Source organism: Chrysochloris asiatica, unplaced genomic scaffold, assembly GCF_000296735.1.
Source record: "Chrysochloris asiatica unplaced genomic scaffold, ChrAsi1.0 scaffold00113, whole genome shotgun sequence".
Taxonomy (NCBI): domain Eukaryota; kingdom Metazoa; phylum Chordata; class Mammalia; order Afrosoricida; family Chrysochloridae; genus Chrysochloris; species Chrysochloris asiatica.
Window position 1 is genome coordinate 11,076,146 of NW_006408631.1, and position 10,138 is coordinate 11,086,283.

Here is a 10,138-nt window from a genome sequence, read left to right on the forward strand (position 1 = left end):
AGTGGAGTACAATAAAACAAAGTATGCCTGCATTTACATCAATAGCAAAGAAAAATAGTAGTTGCTGAAGTTGCTTATATGCAAATATCTCATGGAATTTAGTTTCTTGATTTGAAGGTTTAGAGCCATAGTTTTATGGGACATCTCAATTAATTGGCCTAATAATGTTTTTAGTGCTTCTGTTCTACCTCCTAGTTCCGTTGCTTAGTTCCTTGGGTCTTAAAACTTTGCAATCTGCCATTTAAGGCAGAACAATTGGCCTCTGCCAATTGTAACAGAGGAGGAAGGAATAAAAAGAGGATAAGGACTATGTAGTTAATTGCATCCAGGAACAACTGCCTCCTTTGCCTGAGACCAGAGACCTGGCTGGTGTCTTGCTACCATTACTACGAATTTTAATAAAAGATTCCAGAGACTTCTGAACAAAAGGGAGACAGTGGAGAACAGAATTTCAAATTCCCATGGAATCCAGACTGGACTATAGTTTCAGGGATTCACTATAGAAGGTGGCAAACCCCTGAAACTATTGCCCTCACATTATCTTTAAACCTTCAACTAAAAATATCCCCTGAAGTCATCTTAAAACTGAACAATAACTGCTTGTTGTTAAGTGCTGTCCAGCCGGTTCCGACCCATAGCGACCCTGTACAGGGTTTCCGTGGCTGTAAATCTTTATCGGAGCAGAAAGCCTCATCTTTCTCCCATGGAACAGCTGGTAGTTTTGAACTGCTGACCTTGTGGTTCGCAGCCCGATTTGTAACCACTACGCTACCAGAACAATAGCTTAACACGTGAAAAAGCACTATGTTCTTTCAAGTATTATTTATGTAGATCAAATTGACAACAGTAACACAAAAGATCAGTTTGTCAGTGAGGGAGGAACTACTTAGAAAAGTAGGAATAGTTGTACAACAACGGTGTAACCAATATCACTAAATTATACCTGGAGAAACTGTTGAACTGGTGTATGTTTTGTGTGTATATTCTCAACAACAACAACAAAATTAAGTTTGGGAGGAAAAACACAAAGCACTTTTTATAATTTTGTATTATGTTGTTTAAAATTTTTTCAATAGTGGCACTGTAGGATAAAAACTGGATTGCTAACTGCAAGGTCAAGCCGCTCCTCAGAAGCCCTATACAGGATCTCTATGAGTTAGAATCGATCCCACAGCATTTCACAACAACAGTCTAAAAAAATAGAATCATATATTCTCCACAAATATTTGTATAGCAAAGGCTCAGTGAATAAACTATGTGTGAATTCTTTTACAGTGTACAAATTTCTACACTGGGATGCACATAGAATTAACCTGTGAATGAAATTGTATTACCTTAATTTAATTGTATTGTTTTAAATAACTAAAACTGACTTCAGTATATTGTCAGGGCTAAGGATTCCTGGTGGCACAGTGGGCTAAGCATTAGGTTGCTAACAGTCACCAGCCACTCCAGGGGAGAAAGCTGAGGTGGTCTTCTCCTGTGAAGTTTTATAGTCTCGAAATGCCATTGGGATAAAAACGTCCTCAGCCTTGATTGTCAGGATGCTTCACAATATAGCTGGAAACTTCCATTTCAGCCTGATCCCCAAAAGAATTAATCTACACACTTCAGATACACTGGCATTCTCCCCACTTCACAATATTGCCTTTCCTTCAAGGCCCAGTCTGACGTTTCACTTCCCTTGTCATGGAAGTCAGAGCATTCTCTTCCTCTTTTGACCGTCCCCCTCCCCCAAATGGCTTGAATCTGGGCCATGTAATCTCTGTTGTTGTTAAGTGCTGTGGAGTTGTGGAGTTGGTTCCTTCCGACTCATAGTGACCCTGTAAGAGCAGTTGGTGCACTAGGAGCATTTATTATATGTTGCCATGATTATTAATTGTGTTTCTTAATTTCTCAACTAGAATGTAGAATCCTTAAAAACTACTTTTACCTTTCTTTTTTCATTCTTCCCCTACACTATCCCAAGACTGTACACACCATCTCTGTATTGGGGTCTCAAAATAGCTATGTGGAAAAGAGCAAAGACATGTACCAGGAAATAAAAAAATATATATATTTAAGAAACGTATCTTGTAAAGTCCTCTCACCCTGGTACAATAGCCATCCCAACCACTTCGGGTACCCTCTGGTAGTTTGCATATGATCTGGTTAAAGGTTGAGCTCATGGCTAGAGTTCAGATTCTCTATCCTTCAAACAAACTTGGTGGGGATAGGCTTAATATGTTTAAATACATCAACAGTGGTATTTGTCCTTCAGTCATATTTGAGAACAGTTCATAACAAGTGCTAAGAAAACAAAAAGTGCTTTATCAAAGAAAACTGACACCTCACAACACCAGCTGGCCTTGTTTAAGAGTCACACAACCACCCTTGCTGAGTAGAGCAGGTGCTGTGGACTGGCAGTTCACAGTCAACAGAGTTGCTTGAGCCCCTTTCTAGGGTAAGGGATGCTCCAAGGATATGGTACAGGAGGGTCCTTCTCTACACTAGGTCTGAGTGGACCCAGCACAGCCCTGTGCACCCCCAATCAGATCCAGTCCCTGGAAAGGGATAAACAGTCTGCCTCACAAAAGGAGTCATTCCCCACAGCAACACCTTACCACATTAATGGACAAGCTGCTGCAAAGCATTTAGAAAGTGGTGGTTTCCAAACTAGCTTTCATACACTGGACAAAGGAGGCTCCCAGAGCCCTTTTTGTGGAAAATGCTATCTATGCAGACTTACAGACTCAGCAAAGCACCTGACTGTCAGGATGCTTATCTCCTGGCACCCTGGAACACCCTGTGACCAGGGTGAACTGTGAAGGTCCTGAAAATTTTTTGCTTGCTTGTTGGGTACCAATAAATGCATTAGCTGCAGAGTTCTAGGTGCACATACATCTATGATTGAGACAAATTGTGATTTCTGATAAAGCCTACATCTGCAAGGTAAATAAACAGTGAGAGAATCCCAGCATGTTTCAGCCTAGCACCAGGCTGTAGTGCACAATTGGTGTTAATTAAAGATAGATTCCATGGGAAGGGAAGTGTCACTTTACATGGGAAATCATCCGGAAATCTAAAAGACATTTCTGCTTAACAGAATACTGCATCAGGATTTTTCAAGGCAAGAAACTTCAGTTTGCTAAAATTTACTTTAAAAAAAAAAAAACACATCAGAAAGGCCCATATACCCATGGACCTCACTAAATGGAATACACCAGAATCAAATTGACTACATCTGTGGAAAGAGACAATGGAGACGCTCAATATCATCAACCAAACAAGGTCTGGGACCAACTGTGGAATTCACAACATCAATTGCTGTTATGCAAGTTCTGGCTGAAGCTGAAGAAAATTAAAACAAGTCCACAAAAGCCAAAATATGACCTTGAACATGTTGCTTGTTAAGTGCTGTCAAGTCGGTTCTGACCCATACCAACCCTGTATAGGGTTTCTGAGGAGCAGCTTGTGAGCTTGAACTACTGATCTTTGCAGTCCAGTGCACTAACCCATAGCGCCACACCAGGACTCCACACCAGGACCTTGAACATATCCCACCTAAAGTTAGAGACCATCTTAAGCAGAGATTTGGTGCATTAGATGCTAATGATTGAAGACCAGAAGAGCTGTGAGATGACCTCAAGAATACCATACAGGAAGGAAGCAGGTCATTAAAAAGACAGGGGTGGGGGGAAAGAGAGACTAAAATAGATGTCAGAAAAGACTCTGTGCATACCTCATAACATGGATGAACCTGGAGAACATTAAGCTGAGTGAAATAAGTCAATCATAAAAGTACAAATATTGTATGAGACCACTATTTTAAAAACTTAAGAAAAGGTTTTTGTACTTAAAGAAACATTCTTTGATGGCTACCTGGGGTGGGAGGGAAGGGAGAGTAATTCACTGGTTAGAGAGTAGATACATGTTAACTCAAATGGTGGGGAGGGCAATGTACAAGAAGAGGGAGGTTGGCAAAAGAATGATGAATTTAGGTGAAGACACAGGAATGTATGCAAGGGCTAAATGGGATAGAGGTAAATAGTGATATATACACAACCTTGGAACAAGTATTTTGTGTGTAGATACAAGGACAGAAACACAGGTTGAATGGGTATGAGAGGAACAGTGGGGTAGGGATTGGAGGAAGTGGAATCAGGATTGGAGGAAGACTCATTAACAACCTCTGATATACAGATGATACAACCTTGCTTGCTGGAAGCAAAGAGGATTTAAACTATTTATTGATGAAGATCAGATACTACAGCCTTCTCTGTGGATTGCAACTCAATGTAAAGAAAACAAAAATCCTTACCACTGGACCAATAAATAACATCATGATAAATGAAGAAAAATTTGAAGTTGTCAAAGATTTCATTTTGCTTGGATCACAATCAATGCTATTAGAAACAGCAGTGAAGAAATCAAGGGACAAATTGCATTAGGCAAATCTGCTGCAAAATCTGCTGCTGCACCAGACCCAAGCCATGATATTTTCAATCTCCTTATATACATGTGAAAGTTGTACAATGAATATGGAAGACTGTAGAAGAATCTATGCATTTGAATGCCAAAGAATATTTAAAAGTATCATGGACTACCAAAAGAATAAATAAATCTGACTTGGAAAAAGTGCATCTAGACTGCTCCTTTGAAGTCAGAATGGCAATACTTTGTCTCTTATACTTTGGACATCAATCTTGGAAAAGTGAAGGGTCAATGAAAGAGGAAGACCCTTCACAAGATGGACTGACACAGTAGCAAAAACAATGGGATTAAACGTAACAATTGTTAGAATCACATGGGAGTGGGCAGTATTTTGTTCTGTTGTGCATAGGGTCGCTATGAGTCAGAACCAACGCCAAGGCAGCTAACAACAACCACCACAACATTAAAATCCATCTGTGTTCTCTAGCACAAGCAGAGAAAGCTGACCAGCTGAGTTTAATAATCAGTAGGACTGAACCTCAAGGTCGATTTGAATTTCAGGGTCAGGCGGTTCAAACTCACCTTGGAAACCCTATACTGGGTCACTATGAATAGAACTAACAGCATGTAACAACAACAGTACCCCAAAAGCCTGTCAGAAATGCAGAATCTTAGGCTCCACCCAAGACCCACTGAATCAGAGTCTGCATTTTCACAGATCCCCAGATGACTTGCATGCAAATCAAACTTTGAGAAGAGGCCTCTGAATTCCGGTTCCCTTAAGTAGTTTTCTTGGCCTTAAACAAATAACGCAAGCTCCTTGAGTTTCATTCTCTTCCCCTGAAGAAAAAGGAACACTTACCTCTTCTACTTTATGAAACTGAATAGTGGTAGAGACGCTTTGGAAAGTGAAAAACTGTCCTGTGAAAGTAAGAAACCACTAAACATGAAAGCAACAAACCAGGAGACTCTGATAGGATGAGGCACCTTCCCCATCTCAAACCAAAAGGAACTGTGTAGCCTTTATATTGGACTTGGCAGGAAGTCACCAACTGTCTTAAGATCACCTGCTATTTATACATCTTTAATTATAATTTTTCCTGTCTGAAGGTTTGCATTTTGGGAGACTTCTCAGAACTTATAGGACTTTGGATCATATTTAGTTTTTAACCCCCACCACTAAATGTTTTGCATACAGCAGGTCCTCAACACAAACCTGTTGTTTAAGGAAAAGTGAAGAGAAATTAGAGGACATATTGGTCTCAAAATCTGCTCGTGCACCTTGGTTACCCCTGCTCCAGGGGTACTTATGACACCACGGTCGGTCTCTGTATCCTTACATCAGATTCTCATCACTGGGGGAGTGCAGTAATCACACTAACAGGTGATGCCTATTCGGGCATGAAAAACATACTCAGCAACTATATAAAAGGTTTATGCTCATAAAACGTCTTTGAAAAGGCTTGAATTCCCACTAAAAGAAATATTTAGAAATAATATATGGACTTTGATTCCATATCTTCACACATTTTCAAAATAAAATTCGTTTTACAGAAACGTTGCAAAGATAGTAAAGATTTCCTGGTACTCTTCACCCAGCTTCCCTTAAAGTTAACATCTTATATGTTGTGTGCTGCCAAGTTGATTCCGACCCATAGCGACCCTGTACAGGGTTTCTGAGGAACAGCTTGTGAGCTTGACCCACCGATCTTGGCAGTTCAAATGACTTTGCAGTCTGGCGCATTAACCCACAGCACCACACCAGGACTCCAACATCTTATATAACCATGGTATATTTTTCAAAACCAAGAAATTAACATTGGAGCAATATTGTTAATTAGGATTCAATTTGAATTTCACCAAATTTTAGACTATTAAGACTAGTATACTTCTGCTGTTTCAGGATCCAATTGAGTTTACACATTTCAATTTAGCTTTCAGAATTTTTTTTAATGAGTAAATTATGCCTAATACAGAATATTAGGTTTTAGAGTTAAAATGACACAAGCTGTCTTCATACTACCATAAGTGTCACAGTAGTTATGATTTTACCTTGTTGTTGTTGTTATGTGCCATCGAGTCGGTTCCGACCCATAGCGACCCTGTATAGGGTTTCCGAGGGTGTAAATCTTTACGGGAGTAGAAAGCCTCATCTTTCTCCCACGGAGCAGCTGGTGGTTTCAAACTGCTGACCTTAAGGTTCGCAGCCCGATTCGTAACCACTACGCTACCAGAGCTCCTTCTTATTTGCTTCAAAATTCTTTTTTAAAAATACAAATAAAATGCTATTGGTATGACCTAAACACCGTTTCTTTGCCTTCAAAAGTCAGTGTGGACATTCATATGCATTTTTGGTATTTTTAAAAAAATATACTTTTTGTTGTTATTGAAAATATATACAGCTGAACATACATAAATTCAAGAGTTTGTACATGCACAAGTCAGTGACATTGATTACATTCTTTAAGGTATGTAACCATTGTTACCCTCCTGCTTTTGAGTGATTCCTCCTCCTTTAACATAAACTCAGTGCCCCCTAAGTTGTCTAGTTCTCTGAGATGCTATTATCAATTTGATCCCATATTGATAGATCTCAAAAGTACACAATGCTCACAGCACACATTCTTTACCAGTTAAGCTAAAATATTGTTTGGTTTTAAGGAGACTTCAGGGGATAACTTTGGTTTAAAATTTAAAGATTACCTTAGCTTCTGACATTCCATGAGAAATTGACATTTTATCCTGCATTTCCCTTTTGGCCAGGATTAATGAACTGTTGCTGTGGGGTGGATTCCAACTCATAACTGCACTACATAGGGTTTCTGAGGAGCAGCTGGTGGGCTTGAACCGCTGCACCTTTTGGTTAGCAGTCCAGCGCTTATCCTACAGTGCCATATCAGGACTCCATTAATGAATTGTTGTTGTTGTTATGTGCCGTGGAGTCGGTTTTGACTCACAGCGACCCTGTACAGGGTTTCCGAGGCTGTAAATCTTTATGGGAGCAGAAAGCCTCATCTTTTCTTGCGGAGCGGCTGGTAGTTTCGAACTGCTGACCTTAAAGTTCGCAGCCCAATTCGTAACCACTACACTACCAGAGCTCCTTATTAATGAATTAGAAGGTAGAAAAGAACCACTAAACATGTTACTAGGCAAACTATCTGGGATGTTCATGAAATGATGGCACTAAACCTCCAAACCAAGGAATCAAGTCCCATGAGGTGTTTGTACATAAGCAAGCTCAAGAGCTACTTTTCTTTCTGTCATTGTAAATATATCTATCACAACTTTTGCCAGTTCAACTTTTTTAAAGTGTACAACTAATTTTCATTTTTGTACTTTTTTACTATATAAGTGAAGAGCTTTGAAGGTGCAGTGCTTAAAGAACTCTTATGTTAACCAAAAAGTGGGCAGTTTGGACCCACCAGCTGCCCCATGACAGAAAGATGTGGCAGTCTGCTTCCATGTTGTTGTTAAGTGCCATTGAGTCAGTCGGTTCTGAATCATGGTTGTGGTGGTGGCGGCTGTGTGCCGTGGAGTCGGTTCCGACTCATAGCGACCCTGGATAGGATTTCTGAGGAGTGGCTGGTGAGCTTGAACCACCGACCTTATGATTCAAAACAACCTTGCTGTCCAATGCACTAACCCGCAGCACCACACCAGGACTCCCCATGAAGATTTGTTGTTGTTGTTAAGTGCCATCGAGTCGGGTCCGACCTATAGCGACCCTGTACAGGGTTTCCGAGGGTGTAAATCTTTACGGGAGTAGAAAGCCTCATCTTTCTCCCGCGGAGCGGCTGGTAGTTTCGAACCGCTGACCTTAAGGTTCGCAGCCCGATTCGTAACCACTACGTCAGCCTTGGAAATCCTATGGGATACTTCTACTCTGTCCTAAGAGCTTGCTCTGAGTTGGAATCCACTCAACAGCAATGAGTTTGGCTTGGAGTTTACAATATATGTATAAAGTAGCATGGTGGATTGCAAACTGGGCTGCTAACCACAAACTCAGCAGCTGGAATCTACCAGTTACTCTTTGGGACAAAGATGAGGCTTTTTGCTCCGGTAAAGATTTACAACCTTGGAAACTCTATACAGGGTTGCAATGAATCAGAAATTTCTTGATGATGTACAACCAGCACAACTATATATGTATAAATTAATAACTAATACATATACTGTACGTTTAGGAGATCTGGTAGCGTAGTGGTTACCATTCGGGGTGCCAACCTCAAGGTCAGCAGTTCGAAACTACCAGCGGTTCCAAGATTTACAGCCTTGGAAACCCTGTGAAGAGTCACTATGAGTCGGAGCCAACTCCATGGTACTTAACAACAACAACAACAATACTGTACATTTAAAAGTTTTGTATGTTGTTGTTGTTAAGTGCCGACGAGTCACTTCCGACCCATAGAGACCCTGGATAGGGTTTCCAAGGAGCGTCTGGTGAGCTTGAACCACTGACCTTGTAGTTCAAATGGCTTTACAGTCTGGCGCATTAACCCAAAGTGCCACACCAGGACACTTTGTATAGGTTGTATTAAACAATATGTTTTCATCTGCAACTTTACTTTTTCATTCAGTAGTATTCTGAGGTTTCTCCAGTGGATCTAATTCATGACTCTTTAATTGCTATGTAGAATATACCCCTTGTATGCAAAGTCTTTTGAATTACAAGGTTGGAGGTCAAGCTTACCAGCTGCTCCTTGGAAACCCTACACAGGGTCACTATGGGTTGGAATCAACTCGATGGCACTTAACAACAACAACAGCATTAATAAATCACACTTTTATATCTATTTTCCTTCTGAGGCATGTAAAAGTTGTTTCCACTTGTTCAATATTATAATCTGGGCTGCAACGATTGCAGACATTTATACATTGTCTCCTCAAATGAGGGGGCTTCAAAATGTCATGGAAAAATGGAATGAAAAGATAATGGATATTTTCTATGAACTTTTTGAATCCCCTTCATATATTATATAAATGTATTATATGTAGAATGTCCCCCCTTTAGAAGTAGAACTTCTGGACATGAAGTATGTGCATCTTCAAATGTATTGTTGTTGTTAAGTACAGTCGAGTCAATTCTGACCCATAGCGACTCTGTATAGGGTTTCTGAGTAGCAGCTGGTGAGCTTGAACCGCCGACCTTGCAGTTCAAACGGCTTTGCAGTCTGGCACATTAACTCACAGCACCACACCAGGACAATTTCTGAAAATTACAAAACGCTGTTGAAAGACATTAAAGATGACAGAAAGAAGACATCCCACATTCATAGATCAGAAACCTTAATAGGAGAGTGAGTAAAAACTTGTCCGTATTCTGGCTGTAGAATTTATTTTAATCAACTTTTAGAAGAGATGAATATATAATTTTTTGACATACTTTCCTTGTTTTTCAATACACTTTGTCCATCTGTCAACAAGCTTTCATATTCCCTTATTTAAAAATGTTTTAGCTATGAGCCATGAATACACTGCTGTTTTCACTTCTTCATCAGAGGTGAGTCTTAACTCCCAAGGGGCTGCTTTCTGGGGACCATATAGGTGAAAGTTCACTAAAGCAAGATCAGTTTTATTCTGTTCTTGACTCATCCATTTGTCAACTGAGTTCCAGGTTGATGCTGCCACGTATGTCAGTCTCTGGATGTTGTCTGTTGTTGTTGGTTCTCAGTCCACAGCATTCCTTTTAGGATGTTTTTCATTGCAGCGTTGGCTTTGGCAAAAT